This window comes from Phasianus colchicus, chromosome 8, assembly GCF_987193195.1.
Source record: "Phasianus colchicus chromosome 8, bPhaCol1.hap1.1, whole genome shotgun sequence".
In the NCBI taxonomy this organism is placed as follows: domain Eukaryota; kingdom Metazoa; phylum Chordata; class Aves; order Galliformes; family Phasianidae; genus Phasianus; species Phasianus colchicus.
Genome location: NC_143443.1, coordinates 12962867 through 12989631, shown reverse-complemented (window position 1 = coordinate 12989631; position 26765 = coordinate 12962867). Strand labels below are relative to the sequence as shown.

The following is a 26765-nucleotide window of genomic DNA, read 5'->3' as shown; positions in this document are numbered from 1 at the left end:
AAAGTCCTCAAGTGCTGAGTTTTTTTTCACACCTCTATTGATATTGCTGTTATGTATCTGCTGCATTGCAGTAAAAGGTAAAGCAATTATCATATATTGTTTATCTTTCTGTTTGGGAGAACTGTGAAGCTCTATTGAATGGTAATCTAATTTGTTAAACGTGTCTTCCACGAAACCTCAAAAAGCTCTTTTAATACCTAGAATTTCTGGTAATTCTTTAAATCAATAATGTTTAGCAGTTTTCCTTGCCTCCTTATACGTTTACTTCTGCAGTGCTATGAAGAGGACAATCTGAACTAACTACTATCTGATACCATATCATCATAACAAAAAATACAGATGTATCCCATACAGAACCCTTTTCATTCCCTACTCTCATTTGATGCTAAGAAGCATTTCTGTGTATTTTGAGTGGTGTTAGTGCTGATACTTGGTTTTGGAAGATGAATGCTCAGCCATACGCAGGATTCAATTAACATTCTTTTATGACTGCATCCATATTTTTCTTAACGAGCACACTCCTTGGTGAGAGGGAATATTTACCTCATGGCATTAAATCCACAGTTATCTACCACAGTCATTAATGATCATATAGCAAATGGTCACCCCAACACTCTGGCTACATTCCAGTTTGAGTAATTATATTCTGCCTCTCTTAATTTCCTTTTGAGAGTAATTGGATATGATAGCAGTCTCCACTTGTTATCCTAAACTGCTCTGCAGTCTGACCACATCTCAAAGCTTAAGGCCATAATCACGGTTTTCAATAGAGGAAATGTTGGTAGATGTCTCTCTTCTTGCCCCATCTTTTTATCACATAAAAATCCATTAATTAACATAATACCAAAAGAAGGCATCTACCAAATTCAACTATGTATGCATGGTACACTATACCATCTGCGTAGTGCTAGCTGTCTAGAGACATAAGCCAGGAGTTTAAATGTTCTCAGAAACTGATGAACTTGTTGATTTTAGGAAGCTGATGATAGGCATTGCTGTGTGTTTTTTGTGCCTCTGCCTTTGTCTGCATTAACAAGCACTTAGACATAGGAGGAGCAGATGAATACAACAATGCAATGAGTTGTGAGGGCTCTACATCCAGAGTGCATAAAGTTTACTCTATATTCTATTTAGTTTGACTAGACTGAACAACCTAAATGTATGTGGTTTAAATGTTTCCTAAGGGCTGTTTTTGTCCCTGCAAGGGGGGTTAGCACAACTAAAGCGCATCAGAAGCAGAGGTTCTGGTTTAGTTTCCTCCAAGAAGAAAATGATTAATCTGCACCAAAACTTCAAATCAAACCAGGACAAGATAAACGTGAATGATGAGATTTGTTGTCTATCTGCTCTACTGCTTTGAACATTTGTGTGTTTGAGATCCACTGTACCTGAAGTGGATTGTCATCTATGCAAGGACTGCTAAGGGACAACAGAGCTTAACAGAGGGCTTGTTCTGATCAATAGTGGAATCAGGAAATGGTAATAAAGCTCCTATCTGACTCCTGATTTATAAAAGGAGGCTTTTGGGCAGGATACTCAAAGAGACAAACATGCTTCAGTAGCCCAGTGGGGGTGCAGTCTTCAGGAAAAAGATTCTCCAGCCCTAAGGAAACTGTTCCAGATGGCAAACACTGTGACAGAAAGAACACACAGAGTTTATTTGATATATGCGGGTTTATTTTAGAGTTGTTCCAGGGAGACCAAGCAAAGAAGCAGTGTTGCTGCCCATTTATACTGCAGAGCACTCAGATGTAAAAGCTCTTAGTGCAGCAGGAGTCACAGCAGCTGCAGCAGCCGGCGGGGTCTCCAGAGCCAGCTTGGAGGACACCTCAGCACCACAAGGTTACATTAAAGTGATATGCAAAATCTTCAGCATCAGCAGAAAGCAATGGGAAACATTTTCTTTCATTTCTGATTTAGTCAGACTCCAGATCCGGAACATGTTTTAAGGGATTTAAGCCTAAAATAATTGTAAAAATGCTAAACTGTAGCAAACCTTTACCAGAAAGGAATTGAATACTGGAAGACGTAAAAGAGGGGGGGGTTAACACTTAGATTTTTTTTTTTTTTTTTTTTTTATGTCTATGAAATTAATACTGTGAAAAGCATGGAATTATCTACAGGCTTTTGTTTTGCTTTGTTTTTAATGAAAAGTAAATGTGTCTATGCAGAGAGATTGTTCCAGTTTGGAACAGGAAATTCTTGCATGCACTATATATCCCAGCAACTTATTGCATGATGGGGAAGTCAGAAAATGAATATGTTTGAGCTAGCAGTAGCCAAATCTGAGTTGTCCTAAAATGGGCATTAATCTGGAAGGAAAAAGGTAAGTAGATGGAGCCTTTAGAACCATGTTGTAAAAACATGTTAGGGAAGTACAGGCTCAAGGTCTTGTGAAATACACTGTTTAGCACTTGCTACTCTCGAGCCTAGCCACCTTCTTTCACTACGGTTTATATTTACTCACCTTTTTGTGCCATTTGATCTTTGCTGGAGACTAACAATTTTCAGTTCACTTCAGTAACTTCAAGTGCAAACAGCACATGATCCCACCAGAAGTGATCAGGAAAATGACAGGTAGCATGGGGTCCAACGCCAGGAGTCACCCAAGGTATCCGAGAGGCCAGGGAAGATTAAAACTCCTTCAGACATTGTCTTCTCTGTATTCGTATGGTGCCCCACACTGAGGACTATGAGAGCGGGTGCAGTTTTTCTGTGTTCAGCATAACATGGAAATGATCAGCTGCTCTGTACTACCACGCAGGAAACATCTCCCTTTTATGAGGACACTGGAGGGAACACCCAAAGTGTTCTCTGTGCAGGAGACATCCAATGACCCAGACTTCCTCAGAATGGAGAATCCACATCCCCAGCCAGGGAAATGCTTCTTAATGTTCCCCAGGAGAAATAAAAAAAGAAAAAATAAGAAAGAAAAAAAAAAGTCATTGCTGTAATGTAGTACCAAAGAAAGATAACAAAGGAATCAGTACTACCATGAAAATCCTGTGTCACCACGGTAGCAGAGGACTTACTGAATAAAACTTTTCTATGGCTATAGGTAACAACTGTGTTTCGGGTTGTAGGAAATAAAGTAAAGAAAAAGAGAACTTTTAAATGGAAGAAAAATCCTGCCCAGAAAACTGGTGATCAGTTTAATTTAGAGGCTGTGAGCAGGGCACTCTTTTGGAGTGTCTTAGAGTGTAATGCCAGCTGGACCAGCTGAGTTCCCTGACCTGAACACACCTGCCCTGAGAGAGGGGAAAGGCAAGGTACTCCTTGTGATATGAAGTAACCTGTTCCTTGCCTCAGGAAAGACGAATGAGGAGTAACTACATGATGAAACTGTTCTACGTCTGCCTGTCTTTAGTCCCAAAGTCCATTGCCATTACTCCATCACTGTTAGAAAACAGATGCCAGTAGCATAAAAAAATACATGCCTCACCTCACACAGGGTTTCCAGAACCATGGGAAGTGGTTGCAGTGCTTATTAAGGGCCCTTAAGCAGTCCTGGGGGATTCTCTTACCTACAGACAGAAGCATAAACCAGCAGACATGCCGCCATCCTTACTGCCATTTAAGCTGTAGGTGTGAGGACTCGAGGTCAGCCCCCGCAGTACTCAGCTATAATTCCCAGTCAATGGGAATTGTCCCTGTTAAACTGAGTGCAGCTGCTCTAATATTTGAAACTCTACTTAAAAATAAATATTGATAATGGCTTAAAGGGATTAACTAAGATAACTGGATTTTTGTTAAAAACTTTTCAAGATAAAAAAGAACCTTTTACGAACTATTCATAGTGTTTTGAGATGTTATTTCCTGTGATAAAATGGAAAAAGGGGGAAAATCGCTATAATAATATATGAAAATTCTCATGTTCCTATCTTTAAATGACCAAAAATACGTCTCATAAAATTACACTTCAAGTAGCTCTGTGTGTGAGTTATTAGTGGACAGTAGATGTCACACCAGTGTCAAAGAGGTAAATAGATCAAATTTTCTAAACCTGTCTAGTTTAATGGTAGTGACATGAAATTGCCAGTCCTGAATTTTAATTGCTCAGCTACTTTTATTCATGCTAAGTGCAGATTATTTACTTTGCTTCTCTGCATCAGTCATCCCATCTTTAAAATGGGAGCAATCTCTATAGCAGCTACAGAAGAGTTTAGAAGGGGTCAGTGAACACCCTCCTTGCTGTCGCTTTCCACACTACAGCTGTAGCCTTCCCTTTGTCCATTGCTATCAGCATGGCAGCAAGAGGCAGCCTCAGCAGGCAGTGGGACAGCTGGCATGGAGTGGGTTGTGTTCTCTGGCAGCTCCCTAGCACTCAGGCCGAACTGTGTTGAAGCTGGGGCACAGCTGGCCCTGCTGTATCCCAGCACACACACATGGCATGCTGCAGAATGGCCTGGCTGCTCAGGCCTGGAGAGGTGCTCAGGCTACTTGCGAATGAAAACAGAGACAATCTTAGATGGGTATCGATGTTACAAAAGTCTTTGAAATCAAAAGAACTTAAAAAAGCTCCCAGCTTTCTCTCTGTAAAAATCCTTCAATTCAATCCTTGGCTTAGTAAACTGCTTCTTTTAGCAAAGTAAATTCAAAAATGCCACAGTGATGAACAATGTAATAAAGAAAGCCATCATATTATTCTTGAATGAGGTTTAATAAAAATCAAATAAAAGCAATTATATGAATTTTCAAGAGGATCACCTTTTCCTTCCCTGAGGTATGAAGCAGAATGAATTCAGGAAATCGTTCGAATCAGAAACTTGAGCTGCACAACATAGCCAGTGTTTGCTGTACAAAGACAAACAGACATCTCTTCCCAGGCTAGCAGTCTGCTTGCTGGGGCTGGCAGAGTGGAAATTCCACCTGTGGGCAAAGGAGGGTAATTAAAGAGGCACAAGAATTTCTTTGTAGTAGTGCTGGCTCTTCGGCTCCAGAGAAACCTTCATCTTTTCAAGTATTCATGCTCTTCTTTATTTATGCAAGAAGAAATTGGACACAGTGAAACGCTCTGAGCTGCCACAGATCTCTCTAACCAAGTATATGTGAATTGATATCCATTAACATGTACCACATGCTCCTTTGCTCTCAGAGGGCCAGGTTTACCATTTTCCTCCAACTTATGCAGTCATTTAGGTTAATAGAGAGCATTTGCAAAGCACCACCAAGTAGGACCAATCCTGAAATATTTGTCTTTACACTTCCCAGTTGGAAAGTTGAGTGAAATCCAAAATTTATTGTGAGATTATGTTGTTTTCAATGCCATTTTAAAAGGCAGAGAGCAGAAATGCATTATATCAGTATTCTTGTTTACATTGATAAGAGGAAAACATTTCGTGCTGACTCTCATTTCAGTTGCTTTTGTTTTCAATATAATGGTAAAGTAAGTACTGCAATATTGGTGCTACTATTTAAAATGTTGATGACAAGCATGGTTATACAGATTTTTTACAAGATATCTACAGTGTGTCCACTTTCTCAGATTCAGAATGAAAACAAATTCTGAAGTAAAAATCCTACTGTTAGATTAAAATATATAGCTAGGTTAGACACTGCTTGGAAGTCAGATGCAGAGGAACTCCATTGCCTTCAAAAGAGAAACTTCTGCTTCCTGCCATGTTCCAGGAGAGCAGAGGTATGTCCTCTGTATTATAAAGCACTGGTAGACAGTAACTAAATATTTGAAAGGAGCAGATTTTATTCTGCTTGACTGGTATTTATAAAATGCTTTGATATCTGCAAAAGGAGGACAGCTAAAGTTGGATGGAAGAAGTGGAAGCCAGACACTGTAACCAGGTGCCATATTTTTACTGTGAATGTATCACAGCCTTGTACTCTTGGTCAAATCATTTACAGTATGAATCAGTCTTACAGGCTTTGGTCCTTACATATTTTATGTAATCACTTCTTCTTTGAGCCAGATTCTTGCTCTGCAGTCTAACTCTCCATGGCTGATCTTTGGCAGCCCATCAATTAGTAAAGTAGACACTGACTTAAAATTTGACAACAATTTTGACTCTAGTCAAAACAGTGTAAACGGAAAAACATAGCAACTCCAAAATATCCAGTGAGGTAGAAAAATAGGGAGAAAAAAGCCTCTGATCCTAATCTTGCAACAAATTGTATGCAAATATTGCCTTGGGAAAAGCTTCTGGGCTGTGAGATTTTTCCTGTTAAATATTTTGTAGGATTTGGGCCTTAACTTCATGTCACAGAAGCAGAGAATAACAGTGGAGAGAGGTTTATATCTGTACCTACTGATGCCATATAAGATTTGTTGTTCAGTTCCCCTGAAAAGAAAAGCAACAGGCTTCTTGTTATCTATCTTTCATAATACTTGGAATATAAGTGCTGTTGTGCCAGACTGCCAGTTATTTGGCACACGTTACCCCCAGAAAAATGGCTAAGAACTGAGAAATGCAGGTTCTTCAAATTAAAAGAGGAAAAATAATCTCACTACAGGTGTCTTAAATATTTCATAAGGTACATGAATTCCACTCTGGCAGGTTGTGTCTTTCACCTACATATAAAAAAGCAAAATGATTGATCATATATTGAGAGTCATTGCCAACTACCATTTTCTCCAGATCAATTCAAAACAAGATTGGATACATGTTTAATATCAGGTAAAAGGAGCTTTTTTTTTTTTTTTTTTTTTTCTTTTGCACATTTGCTTTTTTTCGATTTTATCTTTGGAAAGGCTGGTTCTGGTGTTTTCTTCCCCACTCAGCAGAGCTTCCACTCATTGAGCAGTGACTCCAAACAATCATCGAAGAAAGCAACTTTGAGTAGAGGATAGGTGCATTAGCACAGATTGCCTATAGTTTTCTTTTATGAAAATGACAAAGCATACAGCAGCCTGTGAATGTGTACTTTCCCCCCACTTAGAAAAGGTGCCTTTTGATTTCAGAACTTCGATAGGTACCCAGTACTTCCCTGATCTAACTTTCTAGTCCTATCAAGGCAGTATAGGATGCAGTGTTTGAGGTGTCATTGCTAACCTCTGCGTTCCCCACAGGACTGTAGAGTTTGAACAGAAATAATTCTGAAAGTCTCCATTGGGTTTTATGCAGTATTTAAATAAACGCCCATAACAGTAGCCCTATAATGTACATCATACATCCTTTCACCTGGGTGTGGGATTTTTCCAGGTTTTTAAAGTTGAAGTCTAGGAAGTACTTAGTGCTCTAAAAGGTAGTTCTACATGTTGGGACTCTTTTTGCTCTAGCTACCAGATAGGATCTAAATGCTGCATGCCAGCTGCCAAAAGAAAAGAAATCCAGAAAGGAAATATGGAAAAGTGGGGTTGGTATAAAGAATTTCATCAAATGTCAGGAAGCCATTAATTCAGGACAAACTTGCTATATGTTCCTCTGTTTTGTTTAAAACAAAGCACTGACAAAAAATGTAGACTTATGTACAATAACAGGAAATCAAACGGATGCTATTCCAGCATGTATACTGGAAAATGCATATGTATAGAAATTAAATAAAAGAAAACCCTTTGGCTAAAAAAAACCTACAACCACTTAAAAGATTACTTTTCAGCTTTCAAATTTTGGAAGGCAAGATGGAGTAGAACAAGCGTGATTCTGTTTGAGATGATCATTTTTCCTGTTTAAATGAACAGGCCTTGCAAGCAAACACTCACAACCTTCCCTCTGTAATCATATGTTGTGATGCCGCAAATAGGCAATAGCTCCCTGGCTGTGGCTCAGATGAGGGATGAAGCCGATGGGCTTTGTCTGCTCTGTAGAGAGAAAACTTCACAGTGAGTTTGTGGAGGTTAGCAAGGACAGTACTCTCAGGTGGTTTAGCCTACATTTAAATGAGAATGACTCAACACAGTGATTTAAAATACACCTGTACTGTGGCTGGCTTGTTGGAACAAGGCACCTGCCAGTTCAGCTCACAAGTCAGAAACAGGCTGAGGTACAGGTTGTGGTCATGCATTTGCCATAGATTTTTGAGCAAATCCTGTTGCCTAGATTTCCAAGAATATCTTCCATTCCTAGATGTTCTGGTTGTAAGCATTCAGCAAAGGACACCTTCACGTGTCCCAACAGTCAGCACCAAGTTGTCATTTGTGTCAGAAATGCTCAGGCAAGGATCTCAGAGCAATCAGTTCATTACACAAACACCACTTGTGATACATATCAGTATGCATATATTTCTATTTATTTAGATCTCCTTATATTTAACAATATTTATTCATGTTGTTCATGCAGACCAAAAGAATCACACAGAAGTAGGAAACAATCCTGTTGCTAACTGCAGATGTTTTCATGCCCATGCTATCAACTTGAGACACCGTGGACAAGATTTTCAGAAAGGACAATGTTACAACTCTTCTTGCAAAGGAATCTGAATGTCAACTGCTTTTGCAAATCTGATGAACCAAAATACTTTTCATAAATTAGGCATTTTTCTTACCTATGCAAACATACTTGTGTGGCATGTGGAGAAGCACCAAGTCTGAGGGACCTTGCTGGACTGCAGGCTTACTCAGTCTGTGTAGTCATGATGCTGGAAGCAAGTGTTTATGATACAAGTTACCACTAGACATAAACATCTGAAAGCCCTTTGGTCCTGCAATAACAAAAATTAAAGCACTAACTTAGCTTCACAATGCTGCTGTACAACAAAAACAAGCTGAAATAAATTCCCTACAGACAGATCGACAATTCCCTGCAGACAGATAACCCAACTCACCTGCTTTCTAGTCCTGAACACAAACCCTCTATTTAAAGAATTTTAGACACCCTCTACCGTATCTGAGGGACGGATTTATTGTAAAACTAAAGAAAATTAATTCAACAGATCACTGTTTTAGCAACATTTATTTATTTAATATCAGGAAGAGTACAGCTGAGTGAAATCCTCCTGTACTCCTTCAGGATTGTCAGTGAATTAACAAACATGTTTCCACAAATCCAAAATTTGAAAATGATGCTTTACCATCTTTAATCTCTATCAGGCATGAATACAGACATTCTTAACATGATAGGTGTATGGGAACTGCTGAAACACAGCCTGAACCTCTGATTGACCACCTGAGGTGAGCAATGAGTCAGCCCTGGGAGCACAGGTGAAGGTAATTCACCTGTACTACTAGAAGGAGTGGAGCCTGGCTCTACCTCTCTTAGACTCCATTTAAGAGCTGATTACTAGTGGCTTTTTTTTTTTTTTTTTTTAGATTGCTCTTCTTGGAGTCTTCTCAGTAAGCTTAGGACAAGGGTAAGCTTTCCATCTGTTTTTCTTTGGTCTGATAACCTGTTTAGCCTCACTTTCCTGTATATTTCTTAATTAAACATCCGTATGTTCATTGATTATATAATGGGAAATAAAAAAATTGTGGAAATATGTCCATTCTTAGAAATGAAGTTGAAAATAGTCACTACACAAAACAGCTTCTCTTGTTTAATTGGATGCTAACAATTAAAATCTGCTTTTAAAATAATTTTTTGTATTGCTAGATTTGTTTGATTTTTATCATGCACTTTTTTGCTATGTTTTAATTTAGCTTTAATTTTTTTAATGTGTCTTCAAAGAAATGACTGAAAGAAAGCAACACCTGAACGATGTGGAATGTGCTGGGGCACAGTGAAGGTAGTTGCCATGTGTGTGGTTTTTTGGTCTTTGTTTTTTGGTCTGGTTTTTTGATCTATGTATATAGACTTAGGTTTACATAAGTAACTGTGTGGTTGTGAGTCTCCTAAATCCTCCTAAAGCTGTGTTGTAAATCCCAAAGAAGCTCCCCTTTGTGTCTTGTCTTAAGGTATTTGGCCTCGGTAGCTTAAAGCTCTCGTGTTGGCTCTTGGTTGTAGTGGTCCTGAGGAAGCTGTGTGTGAGCAAGCAATGCTGCAGAGGTGCTGTGTGGGCCAACAAGAACACCTGCAATGAGGTGGCACAGGGAGGTATATTTCTGCTTAAGCACAAGTCAGGTTGGTGTCTTTGGTGCTTTCCCAGTGGATGCAAGCCTCATGAGTGCAGGTATCACCCATAAAAGCAGCATGTGGCTGAAGTGATTAAAACCTTACAGTGTGTTCTGGAGTGGCCAGCTTTAGTGTGAAACATCTAGTGGGTGCTCCATGTCGCAGCTCTCTGTCACACTGCCCACTGAGCAGGCCCTGTGAGCACAGTGAGGCTGCTCTGGGAGCTGTGTGATGGCTACTATGGGGCTGAACACCAGCCATGCTGCTGGTCTGTATGCCTTGCAGTGAGATGTGTGCTGCATGTTTGCAAAGCTCCCTTTCCTTCTGTGGCTGCGGTTGTTAAGGAGCACTGAACTCCCCAGGCCCCTCTGTGCCCACCAAGCAGAGACCTGCTTATCCTTGCAGCACAGAGGGGAGGGAAGTCCTGAGTCCTCCTGTGCAGGGTGGGTGGGGAGACCAAAAGACAGGGAGTACTTGAGCATTAGCTCTGACCTACCATGAAATCCAATTTTTTTTTTTTTAAATTAATTATTATTATTCTAACTGATAAGCGTCTGCAAGAAGTTGTGCCCAGGCATGACAGTTGTTTGATGATAAAATTGTATCCTCTCTTCAGTTGCTCATGCGAAATTATGTGTTTTTATTCAAGAAGTGTGCACTCCTGAGCCTCCTCTTCCTTTCCTTCTGCACTAGGTTACATGACTGACACTTTTGCCATGACAAATCCATGAGTGTTTTAAAAATTTACCATGAAAACCCTGGAGCTTTAATTATTGTGCATTTACATAATTAGTGCAAATACATGCAATTACCATGTGTACCTACACAATTACCAGCTACAATGATGTACTAACAATCCTTATTAAACTTTGGTGGGGGAGGGCTGTGTTGATTGTATGTGTGAGGAACATCTGTAACCCTGTCCTCCTTTTCTCTCCCTTGCTGGAAGCAACCATGTGTTTAGGAACAGAGTTGGCATGCTGGGAGCAGTGACGTGCTGGAAGTAGGTCAGTCAGCTGTCCAAATCAGACTTCTAGGAGGTGAAAATACAGGATGGATATTCCCAATAATGTTTCTAGGGCATAGTTTCTGCTGTTAGTGCGATGCCATCAATACTTGATTACCCATGGGTTAATTATCCAAACGGTGAGGTAACTGTGCTACATCAGTATATGCGTCTTTGCTCACATCTGCAGTTCACCTGAGTGGAATCCCCCAATTTCTGTCACAGCCGTACTTTTCTTGTCTTGGAGCTACAAGAGTCTCTATAAAGCAAGTCCTCTTGATGTGACTTTGTGCCTTGTGTTGGCTGTGTCTACCTGAATATCTACTACAGAGTTTCCAAATGACTGACTTATTTTGATTAATCTTCTGCAAAGAAAAAATGTTCCGGCTCACAAATATTCTCTCTTGCAAAACTTATGCTCTCTGTTTTACAGAAATTGTTCAGTGTAAAAATTCATAGGATCATTAAGGTTGGAAGAAGATATCTAAGGTCATCAATCCCAACTGTCAACCCATCCACCACAATGCTCACTAAAACACATCTGTAAGTGCCATATATACATGCTTCTTAAACACCTCCGGGGACAGTGACTCTACCACTTCTCTGGGCAGCCTGTTCCAATACACTACTGCTCGTTCAGAGAGGAAGTTTTTCCTAATATCTAACCTAAGCAAAACCCAGGATTCTGGGCAACTTTGACTTAAGCCATCAAGAAAGCATTAGATGTACTGACTCAGTAGTTCTCTGGGCTCTTGTTATCTAGAAATTTTCTCTACTTCTGTTGGTTTGTGGACAGTGGAATAGAGCAAGTGATGCATTAAGGACCTTTTCCTACTGTTTCCAGTTTTGCCCTTATTCTGGTCCTCAGCTGCAAGGAATTGTCTGTGGTACCTCTGAGAAAGCCTTGCAACAAAACTCCTCACTGCTCTTTCTCTTCTAGGTACTGCCTTATGTAGGAAGGAAAATGGTCTGCTGCCTGTTTGTTTCCTTTGCCTCATGAAACGTGGCTCGGGCTTTTTGCATGTAAGCCTATGGAGCGTATGGTTGTACAGAAGAGCCTGCTTTTTGGTTGTTTGTTTTTTGCTTTTTTTAACATTTTCTCACAGTAGAAAGCCATCGTGTCTGTTAAAACAGTGAAAAATTGAGAGGCTAATTGTTGCTGCTAAATGCAATAAAGTAGTACTTTGGGCTCTCAGGCATGTTTTATGACCGATATGGCAATTACTGAATAAAATCCCATGCCCCAGAATGTTTATTTGCATAAACAACTTATGGTTATTTATTCATATTTTATGAATATTTTTTTCAAAATTGTATTAACCATCCCTTGTGGTACAAAATACAGTTGGTTGGGGGAAAAAAAAAATATGCCACATGCTAAATGGAAGGATCCATTGAGAATCTAGTCCTGAATGTGTTTAAAGCCCTGTTTTATTCAGCATGATTAGCTGTGTTACAAGCCACCATTATGTTCTGGCAAGCTCTGTCTGATTTGAAGCAGTCCTTGCTTTCCTCACAATAACACTTTACTTGCTGGTCTCTTACCATGCTGGTTGGCTGGCTCATTTAAAACCTCTCACATAAGCTCAGACCAGGGTTCAACCAAGATACTTTCCAGCTGGTGCTGGTGGCATTTGACAGCTTTTCTTCATGATTGAGTCATGTAAGAGCTGAAGACAAGGGGAGAAACAGAAGTAGATCTTGGACCTCAGCATGGATGCTCTACAAATGGCTGCATTTGTTGTTCTTTAAATCTCATGATCTTTTGCTATTAAAATTCAGTTGAGGCTAAAAAAGAAAACAACCCTATTTATTATCAAAATCAGGCAGTAGGTAGTCAAATGATAGAATAAATACTGCTATCTGTCTGTGAAACAAGAATCCACATCATGGACAGCTCTGCTAACATACTAAATTAAATTATTTCAGGGTAGTTATGTGCATGTCTGGTTTTACATAAGGTTATGTGATTGCATTATTTGTGGTCATTCAAAATCCTTGGGTGTTCTTTTACAAGAGTATGGTGTTGCGTGCAGCTGGAAGATAATTAAAGTGCTTTGCTAATTATATTCTGCCTGAGTACATTCCCTGAAGTTAAAGCTTGGATAAAGTTTTTCCTTTTTCATGTAATTTTTTCCTCCTGAATCTGTATGATGCAGCTTTTTTTTTTTAAAAAAAAAAAGTTTAATAACAGAAGTGATCACAGTCTCTACTATCCTTCAGTGTTTGGAAGATCATTTTCTTTATAGGCAAGGCACGGACCCACGGACCAGTTGAGTGACTTCAGCCCAAACCAAATTTTGGTTTGAAATTTCTCAAAGTTGAGATTTGCTTGTTTTTTGAACTTAGACTGAATTGGCTCTAACAGAGCACTGTCTTGATCTGCTTCAGAAGGGCAGATTATATGCACTGGGGTGAAGAGTATTTATGTCCCTGTAAAAGTACACTTTCAGCACTATATAAATAGCGCGTTTACAATGCTGCATTTCCTCAGCTCACATGTGAAGTTCCTTCTCAGTAACTTATAATCACGTGGTGTGCATTTTCTTCCTATTCTTCTTGCTTTTTTTTTTTTTAATTTTGTTTTGTTTTAAGCTGTCCTTGACTCTTGAAGGCACACATCCTGGATTTTAATGCTATCTCACCACATCACGTTTTTAAAGGCTTTGTTCCCTTTGCCAAACTAGCCAAGTTGCCTTGCTTAACCTAGCATGGTATGTCAGGCAGGGCTGGTATGATGCTGTGCTGGTGCTACACAAATGACAACCCATGCCCAGCAGAGCCTTGGGCACCGAGCTGCCTGGTGGTGGTCCCAGAGCCATGGTATGTGCAAGGCTAGGCATCTGGTCATGCCAACTGCCTTTCAGCAGCACACCATGGCAGGTTTGGGGCTTCTAGGCATGTTAAATAACTTGCAAAAGTTTGGCATAAATAAGGGCTTGGCTCAGATGAGGTGCGTTCTCTTAGTGACCAAGAAAAGTGCTGATGCTACAGCTCCTAATGCTGGAGCACCTGTACAGAGTTGTGTACCAAGTTCTGGTCAAGAATGACCATGGTACTGAAGCAGTGCATGCTGAGAAACACTAAAGAGGGATAAAATTGAAGATGACCTGGAGATGTTGTTAGGTTTCAAAAGGGAAGGGGGCAAAAAAGAGAGCCCAAACCTCTAGCCACTTTCCTCTTAATGTCATGATTGTTTTCAATCTGATTTCTCAGTAAAATGGTTTACTTTTTCCTCTAGGCCTCCAGTCGCATAACCACATACTTCCTTAGTCTTTGCATGGCAATTTCATGTCTAATTAAAGAATTCACATAAACCCTGCTTTTCTTTTTTTTCCTCTAAGAGATTAAAATGGCCATAGACTTTAATACGCTATACAAGTTTGTCTGCGTGTGGTGAAATGTGTACACCCTGACTGCAGCCCTACTTGGCCATTAGGTTGTCTCCCTTCATGTAATGTGGCTATGTTCTGTGGCTCTGCGTAAGTAAACCAGGAGAAGACGCCACCTCCTTCGGTTTGGGGCTGCAGCAGCTGAACTGCTCCGTGTGAGACAGACCCGCGGGCTGCGGCAAGGAGGGAGCAGCGGTCTGCCCGATGGATGGGCGTCGAGTGAGGGCTCAGAAGGGCAGCACCGGGCCTTGACACTATGCCACAGGTAGCTGGAAGGAAGGAGAGCGCTGTCGGTGTCAGGCGGCGGTAGGGAATCAGCGCTGCCCATACAGTCGCCTGTGCGTATTGCAGGAGAGGTGCGTCATCCCGCAGCCCACGCTGCGCTCCTCTGGGTTACCCTGGACTGGGCACCGCAGCGCAGCCCCGCGCTTCAGCGAGCTGCGAGCGCTCACCCGGCACGACGCGTGCCCAGCCTGCGCGCTACCTCACCAGCTCCATCCCGGTGTGTGGTCGTAGTATGAGTTACGATAGCAGTAGAATTCGTTTCAACTGCGGCTGAGGGCGGGGGGAGGTTCTGCTTTAACACGCGATCCTATGGGGGCGGTGTCTCCGCCCGCCGCGGGTTGTGTGGCACGGCCGAGGTTGGCAGACCCGCCTCGGGCACCGCGGAGAGAGGTGGTGGCGATCGCTTCTGTGCCGCTCCGGGCGGCCCCGCGGCGCTGCGCAGCCGGGCCGACGGCGGGAGCACCGACCTGCGGGCGGGCTGTGCTCCGTACTGACTGCGGCCACGCACGGGGCTGCGGTTAATGGCCAACCTTATCGTTCAGGCCGATTTGGAGCAACGACGCGCCAAGCCCGCCGTCCGCCCCCGTCTTTGTCTGAGCCAGAGGTTGTGACACCTCAGCTCGTTGCTGCCTCACGGGACGCTAATTGCAAATGAGCGTAGCGCCGAGGCGCGGTGCTGCCGACAGCCGTGCGGCTGCAGGGGCGCGAGAGCCCCGCGGCAGAGCTGCCGCCCGCTCCTCCGGGCTGGGTCCGCGCAGCGGCGGGCACGGCGGCGGCTGGGGACCGGCGGCTCCCGCGGCGCCTTTAAGGGCGCGGGGGGCGCGCGCGGGGCAGCGGGTGCGCGCGGCCGGCTGGCAGCGGCATTGTTCCCTGACGTCACTGGCAGGCCGCGCGGCGGCGGCGGCTCTCCAAGTTGCCTTTGTTATTCGGCGCTCCCCGGCTGACACCGCGGCCGCACGCAAAACGCGGAGCCGGAGCCGCGCGGAGCGGCGGGAAGGAGGGCGGGCGGGGGGCGCCCCGGGGACGGGAGCCGCGGGCTGCGGCGGGGCTCGGCTCGGGCGGGCGCCAGCGAGAAAGGAGTAGGGAGAGGGAAGGAAAAAAATAGAATCTCCCTCCCCTCGTTCTGTGGCTCTTTCCCCTCCGCCGGCAGCGAGGCGGTGCGGGGCCGCTGCTTCGCTCGCGTCTCCTAATTGCGGAACGTGGGAGCCCCGCTGGAGCGGGGTGGGTGTGCGGGACGCACCAACGGCCGTCGGAAGCGCGGAACGTCCCTGCGAGCGGGCGTCAGTGGGGGGAGCGCGGATCAGCGGATCGGCGCCCGTCAGCCGAGGCCGGCGCCGCGCCGCCGTCTCGCTGGGAATCGCGCTGGGTTTCCTCGGGAGCAGGAAAAAACCACCCACCCGGCCCCACACCCGCCCCATTGTCGGCGCCCCGGGCCGCCCGCCCCCCCGCCGTCGGGGCCGCCTCCCCGGCCCGCCCTGCTGCCCCCGCCTGCTCCGGGCCGCCCCCTCCCCCAGGGGCGAGCACCCCCCTGGCCGCGGCTCGCTCCTACCTGGGTGGCGGCGAGGCCGGGGCCAAGGTGAACCCCGCGGGACGGCGGCGGTCCCCGCCCGCCCGCCCGCAGGTCCCCCGGCCCCGCAACGAGCCGCGGCACTCGGAGGCACCACGCGCTCCGGAGCGCTCTCGTTGCGGGGTGGTTTCCCCTTATTTAATAACAGCAATTCAGCAGGGAGGATATTTGCCTGCTCTCAGTTTCCAGAGTGGAAGGGTTTTCTCTATTTTTTTTTTTTTTTTTTTTTCCTTCTTTGCGTGCGTGCGTGCCATTCAGGAAGGCTTAAACGCGACTCCCCGCCTTAAACCCGCTGTAAGACAATATTTGTGTTTTAACTCGGCTCTCAGCTTAACTCCGGGTGCTCGGCGGGTGGGGGCAGAGGGGAAGGGAGAGGGCGAGGGAAGAGCGTCCCCGCAGGAGGGAGGCAGCTCCCTTTCAGATAGGAATCTGGGACAGATTTTGCCAGCAGCCACAAAGCATGGCCCTTTGGTAATAGAATAGCCAATGTAATTTGACACTTCAACTTGCTGTGCTCTCTGCTAGTTGATTCACTTACTCACCCACTAACATTGAGCTCCTTTTCACTGTCTGTGGGCAAGGGAAAAAAGGGGGGGGGGGGGAGAGAAAGAGAAAAGGGAGCGGGGGGGAGAAGGGCGAAAGGGGGGAATAAAAAAAAAAACACCTATTCAAAAATCCCCCCGGAGAGCTGTGCGGCACTTGGGGAGAGGAGCCGGCGTGCCGCTCCGCGCCGTGCAGCCGAGGTAAGTTTGGCGGCCGCCCGCGCTCCGCGCCCGGGCAGGGGTCGCGCCTCGGCGGAGCGCGAACAATGGGGCGGGCGGGGAGCGCCCCGCGGGTGCACCGGGCGGGCGGGGAGCCGGGCCTGGCGGCGGGGAGGCGGCCCCGCGCCGGGAATGCCCTTGCGGGGGCCCGGCACCGGGACGAGTTGCCGCGGCGTGGGGCCGCCGGCCGCCAAAACAAAAGGGGCCGGGGCTCGGGGCCGGGGCGGCGGCTGCCCCCGGGCGGGCGGGCAAGCGCCGTCGGGGCGGGCGGGCGGCGAGCCCCGGGGCCGCGGGCGTGCGCTTGGCCGGGGAGACGCGCGGGGGAGCTTGCGGCCGCTTTCCGTGCTGCGGGAAGCTCGCCTGGGTGGAAATTCCTTGTGTCTGGGTTTTGAAAGCCAGTTGGGACCGGGGCCTCTCTCGGCAGGCAGGAGGAAGGAGCGGCCCCCCGCCTCCTCCCGCTGCCGCCCTCCCTCCCCCCGGTGCATCTGTCCAGGAAGCCGCTGGGCGGAGGGGAGGGGGCCGGGGGCAGGGGCCGGGGGGTGGGGGGGGAGGCCCGGCCGCCGCTCGCCGCCCGGTCGCCTTTGTGCGAGGGGAACGGGGAAAGCGCTGCCCGGCGCTGCGGAGCGGAGCGGGCGGAGCGCGGGGCTCGAGCCACTCCAGGAATGTAAACACGCGCGGAGCCGGCCGGCCCCGGTGTTGCCCGAGCGCTGCCCGAACCCCGCGCTGCTCCGCTGCTGTTCCGGGCCGGTGGCGGCTGCTCGGGGCCACAACCGGGATTTTCGACTGCAAACTTTGTTTCGCACGTGGGAAGTTGCATTTCGGTGCTGCCTTTCGGGCTGCGATGAGGGGCGCCGGAGCGGGCGTCGCGTTTCGGGTTTTGTTTCAGCCAACTGCAGAGAACATTGCCCATTTCTTAAAGGTGCGATGTGTGCGCTGGGGGAAGCGGAGCCCCCAGAGCGCGGAGGAACGGCTTTGTGCGGGGCGCTGGGTCCCGCTGGGCAGCGCGGCGGCGGGGAGAGCGTTCCCCATCGCGGCCGTGCGGAGAAATTTCCCGAGATCGCAGCGAACTTAGGGCACAGCCGCGCGTTCCCGGCTGCCCGTGCCCGTGTACATTTCTGTGCTTCGGTTAATAATCTGCAAACGGCTTAATGGCTCCGGAGTGCCCCGGGAATGGGTTTTCTCCATTGACTCGCGCAGGCCCGAGCGGAGCGCTGCCCCGGCCCTTTCTCAATGCGCTGACATGAGAGAAGAGGATTTAACTTGGCAGCCTGAACAAATGCTCTATCAAAGGTTTCCTAAGAGACAGTGGGAGAGCGGGGGAGATGAATGACCCGAGGGAGTTGTAGGGTGCTACCTATGCAGGTTTCCTTTTAAATACGAAGTGGCCATTTAGGGCTCTGAATAAAACTGCGCGCATCAGAAAGGCGACAGGCTTATAAAATTTAAAAGGGCAAAAGCCCATTAATGCTGTGGAGGAGCTCTGGCTCCCAGCTCTGCTTGAGTGCTTCCAAGCGCCTCGAAGTGCCAAAGCTTTTAAGGAATCCTGAGCAGCGGCTCCCCCGGGGCTGGGGGACCTCGGCCTCGCGTGCGGGCGGCCCCTCTCCTCGGTGGGGACACGGACGGGTGGGGGACGTGGGCTGGGGACACTCGGCTGCGAGCGGGCGCGGTGCGGGGGCACGGGGGAGCCCCACAGTAGGTACGAGGCTCTGCAGACGGGGGCTCGGAGCAGGGAAGTTTCATAGGGAGCAGAATGAAATGGCAGTGCCCCGGCAGCCTGTGGGAGAGCAGGGGTCTGCTCACCAATGGGGATGCTCTCCGGTTCAAACTTCCCCTTCCTTCTCTCGCTAGAGATAAATTTACTGTGGCATCAATCTTGTCTTGGCGGGCCCTGATTCAGGTTTGTGAATGCCAGAAGACTCGCTCTGACCTTTCTCTGTTCAAGTTGAGGATGTTGAAACACCAGCCATCAAACAAAAGGCACATTGAAAGCAGGCTCTGCACCAAGCACGTGTGGCTGTGGGGTAGTGGGGTGCGTCTGGGGGCTGTGTGCCTGAGTTGGGCTGGGGGAGGAGAGAGAAAAGGCCGCTTATTGCTGGAATGAGAGGATGGAAAACATGACTTGAAGTGCTCCAAATATCTTGGAGTCAAGGACCTTTTTCTTTCTATCTTTACTTTAAAGAGTCTTAGGAAAAATGACTTGTTCTCTACTTTTTTTTTTTTTTTTTTTTTTTTTACTTATTTTAATCGATGTATAATTAGCAAATAACTAATAGATTTTTTTTTTCCTGTGGATGCAAAGATGACCAAAATTTTGCAGAATTTATCAACTTACAAAGCAAAACAACCCCAAAAATCTTAGGAAAATTAAATGTCTTTGGGATTACACCTTAAAACAATGAAAATTCTCTGGGATTTAGATGACAGAATTGGGATTTTTATCTGCTCAGGGGAGCACTACCTCAAAAAGTAGTGCAGATGTAAAGATGACTGTAAGTTGTAATTTAAACTTATTTGGGGCTGTCAGAGTTTAAAAAGAACACCCTCAGGAGCAGTCAGTGCAGATATCTAACCTGGCAGCGGCATTCCTGTCAATGTAGGCAGATGCTGTTATTGTGTACATTGTTTACGGGCCACAATACCTTAAGTAAACATTGATCATGATTAGAAACAATAATTGAGGCTGTGGCAAAGGATCAATGAAAACTTTGTTTCAGGAGAGAAGCGAGTTGCTGTGCGTATATACAGAGAGCGTTTTGTGCTGCCTGAGATGTGCAGTGTTAATGTGGTGCGAAATTCCGGTTTTAGACTATTTTAAGAAATCCACAGAGATGACAGATCAGTTTTTGCATCATCTAAGAGATGTGTCCCAATCAGCGTTGGTTACAGGAGCTGAAAGGAGAGCTGAACGTGTGCATCACGTTTCCATTCATAACTTTTCTTGGGAGGTGCTTACGCTTCACCCCAGATCGCCCCCAAAGGTTTTGTGGAGACCAAAAAACCAAAGGAAAAACCAAGTTCTCAAACCTGGTGGGCGATCAGTTACATCACTGATACTGCAGACTTGTTTGTAGCAGCTTGGTGTTGGCTAGCAGCTGTGGAGCCTGGTTTCAGTCTTGAAAAGGAAATGTATCTCAGAGAGGAAACAAAGTTGGAATTCCGTTTGCCTTCCCCAGTGTTTCTGATAGGCCTCAGTCCACAGCCCAGCCCTGCAGAAAGGACAGGAGATAAGGTGGCCGGGGCTGTGCCCCACCTGGGCACCTGCTTCCCACAAGCGTGTGGGGCTGCAGCCAGTGCCTGTGGGGGCAGGTGGGACCACTGTGCAATTGGCTGATTTCTTTGCTGCTCTTTGGACCCATTTTTGTGAAACCCCATCTTGTGTTACAGCAAGAGAGGGAAGACTATTGCTGAAGAGTTGAGGATTGGCTTGTGCTTATTCTTGTCAACTGCCTGGAGTGGGACAAGGAACGCAAGCATTCCTTATGTGTTTACATCTTTTAATGAGAAATCACAATATGCAGTGCCGCGATGCTGTGTGTGGGCACTGAGGTACCTGCTCCTCAGATATTTTTCTTTCCCTGAATTTAGGCATGTCAGCTTTCCTCCTGATGGTATTTTGAGGCTGTGTCAGTGGTATTAGGAATCATTTCTGCTTTAAAATGGTGTCTTTGGCTCAAAAACAAAGTTTGTGAATTGGAATGTTGCTTTGTCATATTGATTTTTCTTCCGCTTTTCTTTCTAAAAGCAAAAACTTCTTAGGTAGTGATTTCATTTTATTTATTTCCATTGGGTTTCATAGGATCGTTAGCGTTGTGCTTGGTTAATGTTTGAAGTTTTTCAGGGTAATTGAGGCCACGAGAGAAATGGCCAGCAAGGAGTTCTAATGGATCTCCACAGCTTGACTGCTGGAGGCAGTAGTGCATTATGAGAGTGGAGGATGGTTGTACACTTGTTATGTGTTATTTTGGGTTCAGCTGCTTCAAGATGCACTGGAGTTTATGTGGCCTGTGAAGGTATGGTGTGGGATCTCAGCACTGTGTCACTACCCCTTATTAGGCAGGACAGATTGCTATGGATATTTTGTGTCTGGGAGAAGGGAAAAAAAGTTATTTTTAGGTAGGCAAAGTCACTTTCCATCATTTCTCCTTCAAGCATCAACCCAGCTTAACAAGTTAACAGGTTTACTTGGCAAGGAATGAGACATTAATTGTGGAATGTTCCCTTTGGAAGCACTGGGTAGGCCACCATTTGGTCTAGGCCATGATTTCCTTCAGGTGCTTATGCTTTTTAAACCTGTACTAGAGGATAGGAAAAGCAGTTTGTGCTCCTTTACTGAGTCCTGGAACAGCCAAACATGATTCCTTAAAAGGGGAAGGGCTGCAGGTTGGCACTTGTTGAGTTGGGATTTAGGATCTAATCAAGTATCTGCACTCAGAGACCCATGCATCCTTTCATTAGATAATTCAATACATTGAGCTGTTTCATATTTTGTGTAGCGCATTAATATTGGCGTAGTACCATATAAGCTATCATGTTAGCATTCCATTAAGATAAATGTGCTAAGTGTATCCCTTTGTTGACAATCAGCATTTGTTTTGACTCAGTGGAGCAGCTCTGATTCCCAAAAGTGATGATTCCCAAAGTGGTGCAGGAAGGCTGTTGGTTCAGTATGGTTGGAGATGGAGGGAAATCATTGCTCCAAAGCCATAGGTAGGTATGGTGCTGTAAGTTGTGGAAGTTCATCAAACTGGATTTGGATTTTCCGTTCTTTTCCTTGTTTGTTTTCATAAGGACTTTGTTTTCCCTCCTGATATACCACTTATTCATCTGTGGATGATGATGTGGATGGTGATGAGCTGATGTCTAAATCTGTTGCTGTCCTGCTAAGGAGGCCCCTTTCTGCAGCTCTGTGTCCTTACCTGGGCAATGTTGGGCTGCCCGCCCTGTTGGCACGGCCATTCTGCTCACATCTTCCCCAGATCTCCAGCTGCTGGGGAGCTGGCTGGCTGTGAGAAGGCACACTGTGCTGCCTGGAACTCAGTAAGCAATAGAAGGACAGCATTGCTGTGCGTCTGGCTTTGGAAATGGAAATAACTCTAACCCATATGTAATCCTGAAGTGCTGTTAGAGCTAGCATGAGAACGAAAGTCACAGGCTTCGTGTGCCTGATAGTGGCAAAGCAAGCATGGGAGTTTCTTGCTGTCTTTATTTGGTTGTCTTCAAATCTCTCTGTTTCCAGTGCTCTAGGCTGTTATGTGCAACCTCTCTGGAGCTGTGTGTTGGTGGGCAGGATGATAGTGACTGGAGAACACCAACTTCTTGGTCTGCCCAGTGCATGAATGTGAGTAGGGTCTGCCTCAGCTGTGTTGCAGCTCTTTGTACATGGACAGTGCCATTTTACATCTTTGCCAATTAGATGGAGACAAGTGTTTGAAGAGCAAGAGGAACAGAAATACATTGACAAATTTCACATCAGTCCCTAGGAGATTTCCAGATAGTCTCCTAACTAATCGGAATAGTTTATTTACTGGGGCTGTGGTGACAAGATACGTGACAGAATAGTGGGGGCTTCAGTTGGCCATTTAGTAGCAGAAACAGTTCCCTTGATGGATATCTGACTGTTTCTTGGCCGTGTTCCTGATTCCCTCTAAGAACAGCGGAGCCCTGAAATATACACCTCCTGGATCTCCATTGGAAATTTGGAAGTTACTCTCTCTTGTTTCTGAAGCCCTGTTCCAAATGGAGAGGAACTGATGGAGCACAGATTCATTCCATGAACGTGAGCATCGAGGACTTGGCACAGTGGGGCAGCTGGGGGTCAGAAGGACTGAGACTGGGCTTCCCTGCCAAGTGGCTGGTTCACAGTAGTGCTGAAAGAGTGGGATTTCCCTGGTTTGAGCATGGTTTCTGCTTTACTGAAGGTTGAAAATCACTTCAAGTTTATGAGGGTTCTTACAACTTCTCTTCTGTGTACTGCTGCAGCTCAGATCCTTCCCCATGCCATTCTTTGGGATGGTTTGGAGTGTTGTCCAACACCCACTTGATAACTGTGTGTCTTACAGCTCAAAGGTTACCACCTGCCTTTGGTTATTTTAGAGGTGTGACAGAGTAAAAGCAAGGTGGAGGGGCTGAGCGGCAGTGAGGAAGTGCTGGTGTCTCGGGTAGCAGGACCCCCACCCTGGCACATTGGCACATTGCCTGCCAGGGAGCTCGGACGTCTTGTCTGTCCCACTGCCCAGCTGGAATGGTTTGACAACCAGCGCTGTCACTTTTACATGTTAATGTTCTAACATTGATACAACAGAAGTTTCATTTTGTTTTCCATCCTTTTTTTCCTTCTCTCCAATGCACTTTCCTCTCTCATTCCCCATAAAAAAAAAAAAAAAGAGAGAGAGAGAGAAAAAAAAAAGCAGGATAAAAGCTTTAAGCAACATTTAAAAATACTCTGTCGACATTGCATTCTCGGAAGATTGGTTTGTTTATATATTTCTCCATATAGGAAGAGAGTAGGGCTTCTTATCCTACAGGTTTTCAGGGGAGAGAAGAATGATGTGGTTGTCAGGCAGCCTGCCCGATCTCTTGGTGTCCTGCTTGTAAGTCTGTGTTTGTTCAGTGCTCTTGTGGCCCTTTTCCCGGCAGTGGGATCACAGAAGTTAACTTGTTTACAGCTGGTGTGCAGCTTATGTTGGCCTCCCTTGCAGCGCCCCGGCTCTCCCCCCAGCCTTTTCAATGAAAGCTTTTCTTCCCTCCTCTTCTCAGCACAGGTTGATACGCTTTACATTTGATTAAGCTTTTTTTGTTTTTTCTTTTTAAAGATGGGAATATTTCTAAAAGAACTGTCGTGCTACAGATGCTCCCGGGACCCTGGTATCTGTGGCTTTTTGGGTGCCTTGGGGAGCTGGAAGGTCCCAGTGCCCTCTGGCTGCTACCTGCGTTCAGCAGCATCGTGGCTGCCAGCCACACTGAGTCCTGTCTGCAGGTGTGGGTGGCCCAGCTGAGGCTGTGTGAGCACAGTGTGTCCGTTGCACTTGCATGGTTGGCTCACTGCAAGTGTGTTGGGCTTCCTTGTGTCCAGAGGTTCATTCACTCTTCTTCCTGAAAGACCCGCTCTGGTATGGGACGCTGAAAGCCACTCTCAGTTGCTTTTTAAAAAATTGATCGTAAGAACAGCGTGTACATCTTTTCCCATCTTCCTCTCAAGTATGAGATTTCTCCCCAAATTTACATCACTGTTTAAAAAAGTTGGAGATTGCAGTCCAGCTGGAGCGTGATAGCATTCGACATGGGAGCCTCCTGGCTTTCCAACTGAATGCATAGCTCTGGCTTTTGGCGCTGTGAAACCCTGACATCTCGCACATTAAAATCATAACAGCATTATGTAAGGAGAAGTTATTTTAGGTCACTTGCAGTGCCTCCTAAAACTCAGCTCCAGCGACCTCGTGAGCTGAAACGTGCAGGCTCGCGCAGCCCCAGCTGTGGGCAGTGTCCAGGCATGGTGCCACCTCCTGCCCTACCCTCGGTCCCCAGCTCAGCCCCAGTCCTGTGCCATGCCTCCAGAGGATGGCAGCAAGGGGGCTGGGGGGCAGGAGGATATGGGGGATATGGGAGAGGCTCCAAGGCCAGCAAAGTATGTTGGCACCACAGTGTGTGTGGGTAACGTGGGCATCTCTGTGGCGTTGGTCTCGCGGCTCTTCGCTGTGAGATGGGAAAATCTATGGCAACCACTGCTGGCAGCCAATGACTGCCATCATTTTTATTTTGCCTTTATTCCTGGCAGGTTGTTTGTGAAGTAACCAGCAGTCGGGGTGCCTGGGGAGTAGGGGAAGTGTCTGCCAGGGATCTGGAGCTGGGGTTTGAGGTGCGGGGGAGCAGACGGGCACCTAAAATTCACGGCTGGGTGTTTTATGTAAGCAAAATATCGGGGTCATTTTGTCTCTAAATAAATACAAAAACGTGAAATTTCTGATTCGTCTGTTGAAGTTCCTTTTGTTAACACACTGTTACATTAAGCATCCATTTTGAAGAGTTTGGCGCCTTGCCTCTAGCATAGCAGAATGCAGTGCTCCCTCTAAGCATTGTTCATTGCACTGTTTTTCACCACACATAGCTGTGGTGATCCTCGCACAGACTGAATGGTGCCGGATGAGCACGTGTTACAAATGCATGTTTGCCCTGTAATGGGCAATGCTAGCTGCATGCAGGTAAACACATTAGTGGGCTGGAATGAGTGAAGGGAGGGCAGCAAGGCTGCTGTCGGGAAGCTCCCTGGCTCTGCCATGGTGACTAAGGCGGCTTGATAGCTTCCTTATTGCCACCATCTGCCTGCTGCCGGCTGGGGCTTGCAGCGTGGCGAGGTCCTGCTGCTTGCAGGCTGTGGACAGGGCGCTGGTAAACAGCCATGGACAGGGCTCTGAACATCTCCGGTCATGGCTGTGTGATAACTCTCTCATTAGAGTTGTTTAATCGTGTGAAAATAAAATAAATATAATTCCAAGAGAGACAGCGTTTTCATTTCATTAAATTTTGTATTCTATGTGCACATATAAATTATTTACTCAATGTGTGAGCCTCTTGTGGAATATGTCGTGGAAAAAAGTCTCCTATTGGCATTCTTGAAATACTACTCTTTTGAAAATCCCACCCAAATTTCAAATGTTTGCTGGCAGTTTTATGGTGTCATATGATTTAAATCCTGGTTTAAAACTTTGAGTTCAGTCATCCAAAAGGGAGCAGCGTGTCGGCACGGAGTCTTCGTTCTCCTTTGTCTGAAACTGCAGCTACAGCCCTCAACACCTCTTTCTCAATAAAGAGAAATGTAAATCAAAAATACTTGTCACGTTGCCAACATCTTGTCCTAGCAATATCCCAGCATACTAAATCATAAAAGGAAGAAACGTAGTTCGTATCTGCTGTCATATGAGAAATATATTTTTAAGTATATCTGCTCTATTTGTGGTCTTTTGATGTTCATGAATTTACGCTTTGTTCTGCTGAAGACAACTTCACCTGATAAACTTCCCACTGAAGTAATGAGGGACTGGGAAGTCAAGTTCCATTCTCACCATTGCACCTGACTTAGGAATAACTTGTAGGAAATGAAATACGATGCACATATGCTAATCTCTTACAAAGGCTGTCTGACATCTTCGTTTAGTAAGGATTAAACTCCTCCAAAGAAGCTCAGAGGATGCAGGAATTCTCTGGCAGTTGATCTTTTTGTGTTTTTAACGTAGAATATTTTTAGCCCAAGATACGAAAATATGTACTTCTGTATCCAAAGAGAATGTTGTTTCCATTTATTATAAAACCTTGGATGGGAAACAAGATGTTAGACCTATTATAATGCAACCCAGCAATTAACATATGTTGGCCTGCCTCTGCCAAGGCTGCCTTGTGAGTAATGCAGGTTGCACAAGCGGAGGAGTCGGGTTGTTTGTCAGTGACAAGCCATCCATACATGCATGAGTGATCAGATTGCACAGCCATCAGCCGAGGATAGGATGTGAATCTGTGTTTGAATCTAAAAGCAATTATAGTTTAAATTTCCAAACTGAATGCAGCTGAGAGGGCAATTTTGCCTTTTTTTTTTTCCCTATTGCCAATAGAAATAAATAAATAAATCTCTTGTGCAATATTAAGAAAATTGGGGTAATAATCAGTGGAAGCCTGCAAGTTTTTGAGTGCTTTTTTTGGTTGTTGTTAATTCTCCAATGACTGAATGACCAGAGTGAGGAATGTCAGGGATGTGCTCAGAAGTGGGAACCCCTTGTTCCCCCTTTCAGAGATTCTGGAGTGCTGCACGTGGGTGCCAGCAACCGA

At 45.9% G+C, this 26765-nt stretch overlaps 1 protein-coding gene and 2 long non-coding RNA genes across 10 annotated transcripts in view; 2 read left to right on the top strand and 1 right to left on the bottom strand.

Moving 5' to 3' along the window:
• Positions 1-1675: 1675 nt before the first annotated feature.
• Positions 1676-18828, bottom strand: LOC149917026 (uncharacterized). 2 transcript variants are annotated; one of them, XR_016468775.1, is made up of 5 exons: positions 18750-18828; positions 8437-8592; positions 4708-4869; positions 2468-2887; positions 1676-1960 (listed from the first exon to the last, which is right to left on the bottom strand). It is a non-coding gene; the product is annotated as an uncharacterized LOC149917026 (long non-coding RNA). The 2 variants fall into 2 exon arrangements; XR_016468774.1 differs by lacking the exon at positions 18750-18828 and adding an exon at positions 16171-16304.
• On the top strand, positions 9192-13073 carry LOC116235114 (uncharacterized). Of its 2 annotated transcripts, none has more exons than XR_004168284.2 (6): positions 9192-9240; positions 9555-9612; positions 9831-9920; positions 10888-10945; positions 11378-11487; positions 11885-13073. It is a non-coding gene; the product is annotated as an uncharacterized LOC116235114 (long non-coding RNA). The 2 variants fall into 2 exon arrangements; XR_004168285.2 differs by having other exon boundaries at positions 9831-9947.
• The window catches only part of ZMIZ1 (zinc finger MIZ-type containing 1), a 326518-nt gene continuing 316127 nt past the window's right edge, over positions 16375-26765 (top strand). For 5 of the 6 annotated variants that reach the window (XM_090144977.1, XM_031602969.2, XM_031602966.2 and 2 more), the window contains exon 1: positions 16635-16931. The gene's annotated coding sequence lies outside the window, so the exon portion shown is untranslated. Of the gene's footprint in view, positions 16483-16634; positions 16932-26765 lie in introns of those variants that run through there. The other variant, XM_031602968.2, reaches the window with a different exon arrangement.